Source organism: Argiope bruennichi, chromosome X1 (assembly GCF_947563725.1).
Source record: "Argiope bruennichi chromosome X1, qqArgBrue1.1, whole genome shotgun sequence".
Lineage (NCBI taxonomy): Eukaryota > Metazoa > Arthropoda > Arachnida > Araneae > Araneidae > Argiope > Argiope bruennichi.
In genome coordinates this window covers 110,852,542-110,867,062 of record NC_079162.1, presented here as the reverse complement: position 1 = coordinate 110,867,062, position 14,521 = coordinate 110,852,542, and positions in this window count along the sequence as shown.

The following is a 14,521-nucleotide window of genomic DNA, read 5'->3' as shown; positions in this document are numbered from 1 at the left end:
CAACTCGATTCTGTACCTCAACCAGACAACGTTTAATAAAAATTCTGGATAAATTTACCATTTATAATAAGTTTCGTAAATAATAAATTAAACATCCAAGCTGGACTTAATTGTAACATGATACATTTATCGCGTAATTTACACTGGCTGAAAATTTGTCTATTTTCAGTTACCTCCCACAAATGCCGCATTCTACTGTATTTATTTTTCTATTTTAGCTTTAGATTACTTTATACTATTAAAACGTTGCATTTATACATAACAATTCATTTTGATACGAACGTTTCTGAACCTATTTACAAGCGTTGCATAAAAATGAGGATTTAGAAATTCCAACTGTCGGATTCATGCTTTTCTTGCTGATGTCTCATTCGATTATTTATTTTGATCCTATATTTGAAAAAAAACAAAAAAAAAAAAACCCTTGAAACACAAAGGGAGCTTTTTACTTACTAAATGTTTTAAATACAGCCACACAAAGCCAGCATTGCTATTATAAATGTTTTCAATACATATTTTCAATATAATGTGTGCATTTTAAATAACTGGCACAGCCAAAGAATCAGTCCCCCAACTCTCTCTAACTGCTGGTACTATTTCGCCAATTTTTATTATTTTTTCACATACATAGTACAGAGAAAGTATTGTGATCGTCAAAAAATTCGAATTCGAGATTTTAACGAATCTCCCCATTTTCCATTCTCTGAGTTTGAAAAACATAATTTTGGCCTTTTGTGACAAATTAAACTTACTATATGGTCTTTACACCAAGTTTATTGATTTCTGTCAAATTTTGAGCAAAAGCCGTTCAAAGGAAGTCTGTCTGTCCGGTTGTCCGAATATAACTACAAAATGAAGAGAGTTAAATAGATAAAATTCAATAAACAGTAACATATATAGACACTTATCAAATTTTGAGCCAAATCCAACAAAAGGTTGACTGTCTGTCGGTCTGTACTTCTTTCAGAAACACGTGAAGGCGATAACTCAAAAACACAATGATTTAAATATATAAAATTTGGTTCGTGATTTTGTGATTATGGGTGTATCTTTATGTCGAATTTTTATTTCAATAAGTCGGTAAAAACGCGTCCAAAATACAAATTTAATTTTTGGATATTATTTACCACATGCCAGAGATTAATCACCAAAAAACATGCCAAGAATCCCACAATAGATTCAGTAAAAATGTGAAATCACTGCCAAAGGTTAATATTTCTTAATCATTGTAAGTCAATGCCATGCGAAGTTTTCTGGGATTAAACCTTCGTTAGAGGATGTGACTCCCGTTAGTTTTAAATGGACACTTAGAGATTAATCGCCAAAAAACATGCCAAGAATCCCACAATAGATTCAGTAAAAATGTGAAATCCCTGCCAAAGGTTAATGTTTCTTAATCATTGTTAGTCAATGCCATGCGAAGTTTTCTGGGATTAAACCTTCGTTAGAGGATGTGACTCCCTTTAGTTTTAAATGGACACTTAGAGATTAATCGCCAAAAAACATGCCAAGAATCCCACAATAGATTCAGTAAAAATGTGAAATCCCTGCCAAAGGTTAATATTTCTTAATCATTGTAAGTCAATGCCATGCAAAGTCTTCTGGGATTAGACCTTTGTTAGAGGATGCGATTCCCTTTAGTTTTAAATGGACACTTAGAGATTAATCACCAAAAAACATGCTAAGAATCCCACAATAGATTCAGTAAAAATGTGAAATCCCTGCCAAAGGTTAATATTTCTTAATCATTGTAAGTCAATGCCATGCGAAGTTTTCTGGGATTAGACCTTTGTTAGAGGAGGCGATACCCTTTAGTTTTAAATGGACATTTATGATCTCTAACTATGTCTTCAAAGGCTACTGCACCACACTACAACACATTTTTCATTTTCTAGAAATATTGCAAAATAGAACTTCGATAGAGACTCTAACATCAACAACTAGACTCATTTCGCTAATTATTTTTGCTGCTTTTAGAGCATATCTAATGAAATAAAACCAAACAGAAGTAAATTTTATGAAGTACTTATAAGGTGTTATTAAAATAGAACTTATAAGTGATAAGCCTTATTTCATCAAATTTGGTTGACACAAATAAATGAAAGATAAAATAATTTAGTCATTAATTAATGATTAATGTTGAATTAAATTATTGATATATTGAGCGAACAACTGCTTGTCAAATGTGGAATGTATTTTTTAAAAATTAAGCTATAAGAATTTATTTTATTTGTTCCGAAATTAATTGTATAAATCTTTTTTCAATTATTTTAAAAATGTAATTTAATTATAATTATCTGATGCGATAAATTCTTCCCCCCCACTTATTTTCGTACTTTGCTTTCATTGCAGTAGAAAAATGCAAATTCATCTTAATTGCTTAATTGATAACATTAATACAAAATTTTATATACATGATACCGAAATAGATTTTTTTTAACTATTAGGTTGATTTTCACCACTAATGTTGGATTATACAAACAAATAATTAATATAACATATTACCATTAATTTAATAATTTGTAGAGCATAAAATAGAATATCCATTGATAGTGTTTATTTGGTGTATTTGTCCTCAAGGGACCAATATCCTCGAGGTGACTGGGCGTGGAAATTTGAAAAAAATTGCCGGCTCATGAATCATCCTCATCATTTGACCATACATTAAATTAATTAATAACCTCAAATAACTCTAGTGCAGTCTTAATATAAGATATTAAAATGAATTAATTCAATTAATTCAGAATGTAATTTTTGAAGGAAATTTTTAGGTATTAAAAGTTTTAGTAGGTATTATAATTTCTGTAATTTTTTTAGCCAATTAATTTGTTTAACAGTTTGTGCAATTAATTTGTACATTATGTAGTTAGACGAGCAAACTGTGACTATTTTTTGTATAAATTGAAATCTTATAGTCACAATAGTATGTAATCCAAATTTTGGTTAACACAGACTGGATTTTTTATTTAAATTTTGGAAACACTTTATTTTGTAGTCTTCTCGTACATATTTTTATTCTGAGTTCTCTATCATTGGCGGCGCTTCGGAGAAATAAACGTTCATCTGAAAAGGGATAAACATCCCACTAAGAAGTGATTTTTCTTTGAATGCATATTTAGAAATAATTTCTTTTCTGAGACTTATTTTTATTTAAATTAACTTATTCTAAAATCATAGGTTATTTTTACTCTAAATCTCATATCAATTATGAGGAAAGACTGTGTTATTTATTCCATGACAAACTATATTATCTTCTACCTTTCCATAGTAATTATCCGTTTCGTTTTGAGAAAAATTCCCAAAAACATATTATACTTTCTACAAATCTACAATTTAATTTACTTTTATTCTCTTGTTCAAATACGACCGATACTTTAAGATGTTTCTCTCTTTTAAATTGCGGGTTATTATCTATATGCGAAAATATAAACGAAATTATTTGGGAGATTGAACTGCAAGATGAAATTATTAGCCAAATCATGCAAAAGATTTCAGCTGAAGTACACCAGGGAATGAAATAAGGTGCTTCAAAGCACCAGTATTTTCTGTTCTGGGAGATGATCATTACATAAAAAAGATCTTTTCTGTGATCTTTTCTTAGTGATTTGCTGCAGGTATTCGTTTGTATTTGATGGCGGCTATTATGCCTTTCAGAAAATATTCCACTTAAGCAAACTACCCGGTTTTCTCAAAATTGAGGGTCATTACTGACACCATGTATTCATAGCAGAAATACAATTTGTGATAAGCTATTAAGTAAGTACAGGTAATGTACAATATCTTTTTCTAGAATATTGATAGCAAATGAAAAATTCTCTCGTATTTTGTCTTTTAGTTCTTTTTTATTTTGTTCAAAAAATAAAAGGAATTCTCAAATAGAATGACAGTTTCGGCCTTTTTATATTTTAGTTTTATTATTATTGATAGCAATATAAGAAATTTTTTTTGACGACAGAATCTCAAAGAAGGTAATATAATAATAATAATAATAATAAAAAAACAGTATTTACGTTTAAAAGAAAGTCATTCATATTTGATTTTTTTTTGTATTTACTATTTTCAAAAGTAAACGAAATTATCTAATAAAATATCAGTTTTGACATTTTTACAGATATATTGATATTTGTGTCGATGTCTGTTGTTTTCTTTCTATTACTTTCTCTCCTTTTTTGAAAAAAAATTTTTTTTTTATTCCTCCGGAAACAATAAATCTTGCGGAAGGTTACATTAGGTTAAAACTGATAACATTCGCTTTAAAAATCGTATGAATCTTTTGTGAATTTTTTGTCTTTCGATTTTCATGGCGATGGGCTTTAAATCACGTTCATCAGTTTGTCTATCACGTTTAGGGATTGCAATACCGGACCAAAATTTCAATACCGGTATTCGGTATTTTTTAGATCTTAATACCGGGATACCGGTTTTAATACCGGTATTAGAAATTTTAGAAAAAGAAAGAAAACACAGGTGTTTCTTTGTTTTATTTGCCAGTTTTATTATAAAGGGTAAATATCACAAAAAATAATTTGTAACTTATAAATTACAAATTATAAGTTACACAAAAAAGTAAAGGAACAACTTATTTATTTAAATCACAAAAAAATTGTAAATATCACTATTCAGTCTGTGGTACTAATACAAATTCTTGAAATGTGATCTTAAAAATCATAATGCATCAGTTGTACTGTCATTAAAGCTGAAAAGTAATTTTGTGTAAAAATTACCAGCTGTCGAAAACGCTCTTTCGGCATCAACGTCTACGTTCATCAGATAGTGATTTGTGCTGTTCTTTCATGATTGCAACATGAAATTTATTGTTGCATTAGCTGTTAATAAATTAAAATCTCTCCGACATAATGCCTCTATAGTCAGTTTTATTGGAAGTAGAACTGATATAGTTCTGGATATTAAGATGAATTCACTGTCTGAAAAAATTAATTTGCAGGTTTAAGTCGATTATTGCTTTTTGGATTGGATTTCTAAATTTCAAAAACCGTTCCATCATTAGGAGTAAACTGTTCCAACGTGTCTTAGAATATATTATTAACATATATTCTGTTTTATTTTCAGATTTATTTATTTAATAATATGAAATTTTTTGTAGGGGAAAGTTTAAATATCTTAACAATTTTTCGAACTGTATAAATTATAGGAAGCAATTCTTGATGGGTTAATATTTCATCCTCATTAGCAATATCTTCTTCCACAATTACATTGTCATTATCTTCATTGTCAATATCATTCTCACTCTTACTCTCTTCAATGTCGGAATCCGAAGTTTCTATAACCACAATATTTGGATTCTTCTGTTCTTTATTTTTTTGGTATAATACATCTATTACTCCTAATTGAAATTCATGAGCATAGCACAATTGCTGATTTGCACCAATCAACTTTCCAAATTTTTTCATAACTGGTGCTCCATTATTCGTTATAGATACAATATCTTCTTTCAGGGATAATCCATGTTTCGCTCATTTAGATTTAAGCAATTAATTAAGCTATTCATTAGCTAATTAATTTCGCCAGTTGGGGAGACATAAAAACAAAAACGTATACTATATTGCTATGTTCGCGATCCCTGAACATATAGTGGAGACAATTTTAAAAATTTCTAGTAAATACCGAAAAACCGGTATTTAAACTTGTGAATACCGGTATTACGAAATTGTAAAATGGCTCAAAATACCGGTATTCGGTATCCCGGTATACCGGTATTGCAATCCCTAATCACGTTCATCAGTTTGTCTATCACGTTCATCAGTTTGTCACTTGAAACTTTCTATTTCATGCTTATAACAGCACAGCTTATAAATACTAAATTGCGAAGTCTTCGGAAATTGAGAGAAACAGTTCATTTTGAAGCTTTACAGAATCTTCAGACTTATGAAGAATCTTATTACAATTTACAGGAATTTAAAATAATAAAATTTAGAAATATAAAATTGTTTTTTTATTCATTGTAAAAAAAAATTGTAAAATCGATCACAACTGTTTATATTGAGGTGCTTTTTACTATTTCAGTTGTTATCAAAATAGTTATAACAAAAATTGAAATATTTGTAAAAAAACAAAACAAAAAAAATGAAAATATGAAAATTTTCTGAAAAAAGTGAAAATAATTATTGAAACCGAAATGGGAAGACAAGAAAAAACAAAAATGTCATCAGTAAAAATTGGTAAAACTCTCATCTAAATCTGGGTTCGAAATACTAAAAGGCTGAAACTCACTGCATTAATTATCGGAAATGATTTAAGGTGTACGTACACATTAGAAGATTTTTTTTTTTTTTAACTTTTAACTGTGAAAATCCAGTTTCACAGTAAGTCATTAATATATGTCTAAACTCATTTCAGTGAGAAAAAATCATATTACACTAATTATTAATTAATTAAATACTATTTAATGAGTTAATTAGCATATTTTTTGAAACATGATATCTTAAATTCTAATTTGTACAGACACACAATTCTAATTGGAAATGATGCCTAATATTAGTCTTCATGTTGTATGAATCAATCAAGTTATAAAAATACATAGTTTTTTTAACAATTTTTTCATCAACGATGAATAGAAAAAGCGAGATTTTTTCTGTCATTTTAACTTTTAAATAGCTATTAAAAATTTATTTCTATAAATATAACTTTGATTAAGGCAGAAAACATCCACTGTTTCATACAGATTATTTTGATATATAAATAATTGTATTTGGTTCATTTCTTGTTGAGTTATGATTGTTTGAATGAAGCAACATAGTGGGAAAATGTCTTTCTTCATAAAATGAGTTTTAAAAAATCCGTAACTGGAGTTTTTAATGAAAGCACCTCAAGAAAAATAATTATAACTCGAGAAATATTTCGAATATTGACAAAATCTTTATATCGTTTGAAAGCTAAAGGATCAGAGAACATTTTTAAACAACAACAACAACAACAATAATAATAAAATCGATATTTTGAACGAATTTCGAAGTTTCAAGTGTGTACGTACACCTTAAATAATTAAACCGTTTTTAATTAGCAGTTTAAAGACTTATAAGTAGAAAGGTTAATTAATATAGAAGAAAAATCCGGAGGATTTTGACTAACACATTGTGCCATGGTGGCCCCAGTTTCTAAACTAGCGGACTTTGGCTTCGAAACTTCATTCCTTCAAATATTCATCGTCTATAATGACCTGGTGCAAATGAGATCTGTCGTCCGATGCCTAGCGTTTCCCCCCTCCCACTATGGAGGAAGTTTGGGGAGCGAGGTTTTGGCTCAGGCACTGTCATCTTCAGCTGGTTTGTACTAGATCTGTCTTAGAATAACCCTTCCGTTGTTTCACAACAGTACGTTAATATAACTAAATTGATAAGTAATCCATTAGAATCAAATCAATGTGATAAAATTTCTCTAATTGAAAATAATTTATTTTTTTTCATTTTAAGATTAATGTTTTATTATGTCAGAAGTTGGAAATAGTAGTTTCAATTTTAAAGGGAAATACGATACAATTAAAAGGTATGTAAATTAAAAAATAAATTAAAATTCAAAAGTTTATCTATTTCAACCAATAAACGACCCTTAATTTCGTTCATAAAACAGAGTATAAATTAAAAAATAATAAAATTGTTTTATAACTTCTTGCTGAAATAGAAATTTTCAATAAACTAGAGTTCGTTTACGGAATAACAGCTAATAAACATTTGCCGGTGAGTTATTTATTATTCTGTTTTATGAATCCCTTTTTCTAATTTGAAGTGAGATTTTTACTCTAAATTCAGTTTAGTTTCATATTTATTACATTGACTGGTCCTGAAACAGAAAGTTTTAAGAGTGTAAGATTAATTCAGTTAAAAATATATAGAAACTGGGATAAAAAAAAGTAAATAAAAAAGTAAAAAAACAGTATAAAATTTCGACTAATGCGATATCAATAATTTAAAAAAAAAGTTTTTATTTAACCGTTAAAAAAATCCGTGCCGTTGACGATTTAATTTTTTTAGACTTTTCTGACCCCAAAAAATGAACTATGCCCAATTGCTTTTAATAAAAAAAATGCAATATATATTTCTACATTTTGAAACTTCTATTTTCACCTGCAATCTTCAAGTTCTAAATATAGAGGTTCTATTGCAGTTTTATCTTCTACTGTTATATTTCACTTAGAGAACGCGTTTTAGCAAAATATTTTTTGACTGTGTAATCATTACATTAGAGTTACGTCGAGGTTTAAAGGATCTTCACCGTATTCTTAACAATTACTTATAAAAGCAAAGAAAAAAAAATGCTTTTTTATCTATTTAATTTACAAATAAAACAATTTTCAAAATTGAAAATTTAATCATAGAATATTCATATCAAATTACATTTTCTCATGTTTTCATATATATTTAAGAAAAAAGTAAAAAAAGTTACACAGAAAAATAAATTCGATATTTTTTTCAAAATTTAAAAAAATCAGTATTTCACAGCGCGCAGGATTCTGAATTTAAAAATTGATTAAAATTAACAAAATTAATATCAACTTGAAGAAAAATGTTCAGTTGTGAAGTTATACAAACTTTCTATAAATATTTTTAAATAATATTTTAAAAATACAATGATTAAAAAAATGAAATTAAAAAAAAATGTAACTAAAATTCAAGAAAAACTTGTCTATGAGTAATTTATCTAAAAATTGATGTATAATTACAGAGGAACTTATTTTAAGCCTGTTTGAAATTTTAGATAAATAGGTGCGTAGCTTTTGAGAAAGCCTGGACAATAAGCTTCATTTTTTTATTTTGAGAAAAATGACGTAAAAAAAATAGTAAACAAAGAATTTGAGCAAAGTAATGCAAATTAAAACCCCCCAGAAGCATAAGAAATGCCTTTAGTTAGCTTAAAATGTTCCATTTCTTTTGAAATTTTAAGTCTTTTGTCTTTATGTGCATCAAGAATGTTGCGGTTTTGCATCTTTTGACATTCTGGCAGAGGAAGTTTCTATTTACATTGATTCGCTGTTGTTTTAGTTTTTAATAGAACAACTTGAACTAGAACTCTAGAAGTTTGGATAGTATTGTTAACATTTTAGTACCAAAATGTCAAGAAAAAAAAATGGGACTCAAACTTATATATTTAAAAAAAAAAAATCTAAAAATTTGAAGTTTATGAGTGCTGAGATTCCTTAACGTTAACTTTATTCATTATACCACCGGTAGTCACATTGGTAACAGTAGAGGTTTTTACAACATTTGATGTTTAATGGAGAAATCGTGTCAAATGTCATTTTCTTTCCGTAAAAACCCATTCATTTGTCTCTATATATGTTTGGAATGTTAAGAATCAAAGAATATATTCTTAAACACATCTTTAGAGAGTATCCAGCTGAAATTTTAAATCCTTCTTCTTAGAGAAACATTTTTATTTACAGCTTTCATTAGCACCCTCGGCATGCAAGTTCTTCCCTTTCTCCCTATTTAATTTTCCCCATCCCTTTTATGTCCCATAAAATGAAAGATCTTCTTTTACAGTCTTCACGCAGACGAGCGCTGCAGAATACGTGTATTTGTTCTTTTTTTCCCTACAGAAAAGGTATTGGGTAAGATTGGTAGATTATTTATTAGACGAATATTTATTTATATATTTGCAAAGATGTTTCTTTATGTACTGTATCTTTCGTCACTTCTAAACTTGTCTTGATTAGTCTAGACATATTTGATGTAACATTTTGCAAAATTCTATATTTTATATAATATATTGCTGGGAAATATTTTAGTATGTTTCAGAGCAGTTTTTGCTCATCACAAAAACGCAAACATTTAAATCAGTTTCTTAGAATGAAGAACAGTATTAATTCTCATTATTAGGATTTCATTGAGAAAATGAAAATGAAATTTGAAGAGGCATCCCACTTTTCGAAATTCTGCACCACATCAGTATAAAGAAGTTTGAATAGAAAGGAGAATCAAGTTTCCTGTTCACCAATTATGAAGCCAAAAATTGGCTAATATAGTATAGATGTGCTGGCAAGGTTTTTATATATGCTTTAATTTTGTTTAACCCTTTAAGCGGTCAATTATTTTACCAGAAATGCTTCCAAAAAAGGCATATTTTTTTATTGTATATAATTAAGTACCATACTTAATAGAATAAGAATATTAAGAATTTTTTTTATTTCTTTTTCACTTTTAATGCTTTTACAACATTTTTTATTTTACAATTTTGGACACAAACCCCACTATATGTTTGCTTTTTTCAAGTACATTCTGCATGCAGTAAAGAATGGTTTACAAGTTCTGCAAAAATTTCTCTCATACTTACTATGAATTTGAATTAACTGAATTTAGAAGCTACATAGCCTATTTTGGAGACAGATTTTATAGTTTCGAAAGGCGGTCATATGATGAAGACATAAGCTTATATATTTAATCTTACATCGGATGGTGATTGATTTCGACCAATTTATTGTACAAGAAGTACGCTTTCACGCCGAATATTTGGTTCAGTCAGATCCCGAAGTCAAAACTCTGCCCAATGGCTACCTCAATCTCTTGATTTAACTCGCATTTATATTCAGTAGAATAACTTGGTTTTGCTATTGAATTTTTCGTGTCCTAAAAATAATTTATCTCACTTAATATTAACTTTCTTAGAAATGTAACTGATAACAAATGTAACCTCTATTTAATATATATGTACCTTTTAAGCTATTAAAAACTTAAATCTTTTCGAATATAGAGCAGAAAATTCCATTACGTTTAATGAAAGCAGTAAAATTGACATCTCAAGTTTTTGAGCTGATGTAATCCATTCGAATCGTTATCACAAGCCTGGGGGTTCCCTATTTGTTTTTATTTAATTTTGGTCTGTGTTTGTATAAAGTTTCGTTTTTCTTTCAGATATTAATCGTAGTCCAGCATTGGAAAATCTTTCTATTCAATTCGAATATTTTTTTTATCAAGCATAGGAATAAAACTCAAAATTCGCAATAAAATAATTTTGAAAAGCATACTTTCTCACAGAGCATTTTGCATGATCTTGCACTGAATTATTAAATAAAGTATGCCAAAACGCGAGGCATTTAAGGTAGATAACTATGTAAAAAAGTTGATTTTTTTTGAAAAAATTATTATTTTTTATTTAACATTCTCAAGGTTTGAATAGTGTTCTTTATAAAACCATTTGAATTTTGTTTCCAAGTCCATTTTTTGGTAAGTTACATTGATTTTTATATTTGCTTTAAATATGTTTTAATGTTATTTTAATCTTTAAAAGCTATTTTCTCAAATTAAAATTTTTGGTAGAATTTCCTTAAGAAAAATTAACATGTATATTTTTGTTCACATGTGGTATAATAATATCTCTGTATGTTCTGCAGTTCCTGAATAGAAAATATGTAATCTATTGATTTAGAAATATTCTATATTTATTTTAATGCTTCACAATGAGAAATAATTGAAAATTTAATGTTGTTCATCAGTCGAGCTCTAATGGTTAAAGTATGAATAGAAATAGAGCTTATTTTTTAGTTCAGGAAAATAGAAATACAGTTTTTTTTTAGTTCAGGAAAATAGAAATACAGTTTTTTTTAGTTCAGTTACAGCTTATTTTTTAAGCTATGTGTTAAATTTTAAGCAAATGAATCAAAATTTTAAGCTTTAATTATTTGCAATCATTCTTCCATTTTTTTAAAAAGAAATCTTTCATAATTTAATTGGAATATTTTGGTATCATACATATTTTTTCAATCTCTTTTATACAAGAATTAAAAAACAATATTATTTTTGAGCGTGTTTTTTAAATTACGAATGTAGTCACATATCTTACTGAATAATTCTGCCAAACATAGCAGTCAATACGTGTTCGGTTATAAACATATTTCAACAATCTAAATTTGGAATCCAATTCACATCTGGTTCAGTGTATGTCACGTCACAATATAGAAAAGTGTGACATGCGAAGCTACATTTACACATTCCTATAACATTATTACTCCATTTGTAATAAACGATTAAAATACAATTTAGAAATTTAAACTTAGTTTTTCGCAATCATAATTATGCTAATAGTTTGTAATCCTATTCACTAACCATTATATTTGAAATAAATTCACTAACCATTAGTTATTAGATTATATCTACGTAGATAATACATTTTGAAGATTGTGGATACTACGAAGGCCTCTGTTTTTCTTTCGATTTTCTTGATAAATTTGGAATTATTGGTCACAAATGATGATAATCGATATTTAGAGATTACAATTTCAATTTTATTCATTTTTTATGATCTGAATCATTTTTAAACTGTTACCAATAACATTTGAGATATTCCTATGTGTAATAATGTTTGATATTATTGACTTGCTCATCTTTAAAGGTGTATGTACACACTTAAAATTTCGAAAATGTTCAAAATATCGAATTTTTTTTTATTGCTTAATAATGTTCTCTGATTCTTTAGCTTTCAAACGATACTAAGATGTTGTCAATATTCCAAATATTTCTCGAGTTATAATTATTTTTCTTGAGGTGCTTTTATTGAAAACTCTAGTTACGGTGTTTTTAAAACTCATTTTAAGAAGAATGATATTTTTCCACTATGTTGCTTCATTCAAACAATCATAACTCAACAAGAAATTAACCAAATACAGTTATTTATATATCAAAATAATCTGTATGAAAGAGCGGATGTTTTGTGCTTCAATCAAAGTTATATTTATAGAAATAAATTTTTAATAGCTGTTTAAAAGTTAAAATTACAGAAAAAATCTCGCTTTTTCTATTCATCGTTGATGAAAAAATTGTAAAAAAAAAAAAAAAAAAAAAAACTATATTTTTATAACTTGATTGAGGCAGACAACATGAAGACTAATATTAGGCATCATTTCCAATTAGAATTGTGTGTCTGTACAAATTAGAATTTAAGATATCATGTTTCAAAAAATAGGCTAATTAACTCATTAAATAGTATTTAATTAATTAATAAATAGTGTAATATGGTTTTTTCTCACTGAAATGAGTTTAAACATATATTAATAACCTACTGTGAAAAAACTGGAATTTTAAAGTTAAAATTAAAAAAAATCTTCAAGTGTGTACGTACACCTTAAGTCTTTTAACGGGGAATATTTTGTAAAATCAAGAATCCTCAACCTTCACTTTGGGCATTCTCTATTCTTGTTGTTGCGACTTATGGCACTTTACAAGCCAGCTGACAGTTATCTGTCAGCGATTTAAGACGAATGAGCGTCTCTTGTTTTTTCAGTAGCGCCAATTTCATGCTTCAGATTCGCTTACACAATCCCGTTTTACAGGAGGGCACACCTTACAGATTGAACACAGAAGAACAACCATGCCCGAACTGGGAAGCCCTGATCACGGGGAAGACATGATACCCTTATGACAGGAAGCCGGCATTCTGTATTATTAATGTAAGTATATTAACAATATAAAAGTAATATGAAAGTAACCCTTAAGGTGTACGTACACACTTGACAATTTTTTTTTTAATTTCAACTTTAAAAATCCAGTTTTTTCACAGTAGGTCATTAATATATGTTTGAACTCATTTCAGTGAGAAAAAACCATATTACACTGATTATTAATTAATTAATTAATATTTAATGAGCTAATTAGCCTGTTTTTTGAAACATGATATCTTAAATTCTAATTTGTACAGACACATAATTCTAGTTGGAAATGATGCCTAATATTGATCTTCATGTTGTCTGCCTCAATCAAGTTATAAAAATATATAGTTTTTTTTTTAAACAATTTTTTCATCAACAATGAATAAAAAAAGCGAGATTTTTTCTGTAATTTTAACTTTTAAATAGCTATAAAAAGTTTATTTCTATAAATATAACTTTGATTGAGGCACAAAACATCCGCTATATCATACAGATTATTTTGATATATAAATAACTGTGTTTGGTTCATTTCTTGTTGAGTTATGATGTTTGAATAAAGCAACATAGTGGAAAAATATCATTCTTCATAAAATGAGTTTTAGAAACACCGTAACTAGAGTTATTAATGTAAGCATCTCAAGAAAAATAACTATAACTCGAGAAATATTTCGAATATTGACAACATCTTGATATCGTTTGAAAGCTAAAGGATCAGACAACATTATTAAGCAATAAAAAATATTCGATATTTTGAACGATTTTCGAAGTTTTAAGTGTGTACATACACCTTAAACTTTCTCAAAATATCCGTATTAATAGCACAGAAAATATGGGAAGTATTAGAAACTTTTTCCGTTTCACTTGCCACTTTAAATCTTATATTCATCTAGGTAAACCATAATTTCTATAAAAATCGAAACTTTTACTTCATTTAATTTTCAAGCACATAGAAATTTCAACCTTGCACGTGGCATATGTTAGCACTTGAGTTTTATATGCTTGCATTAGATACATTCTATTTTTTTTCTTTGAACTTGCTCATAGCATTGTTAGAATTTCTGTTTTGTATGCTTGAAATACGTTCATTCTGCTATTTTTCTTCGACCTATGGTTACTATAGTAACGAAAGTAATTTAGAAATGCAAC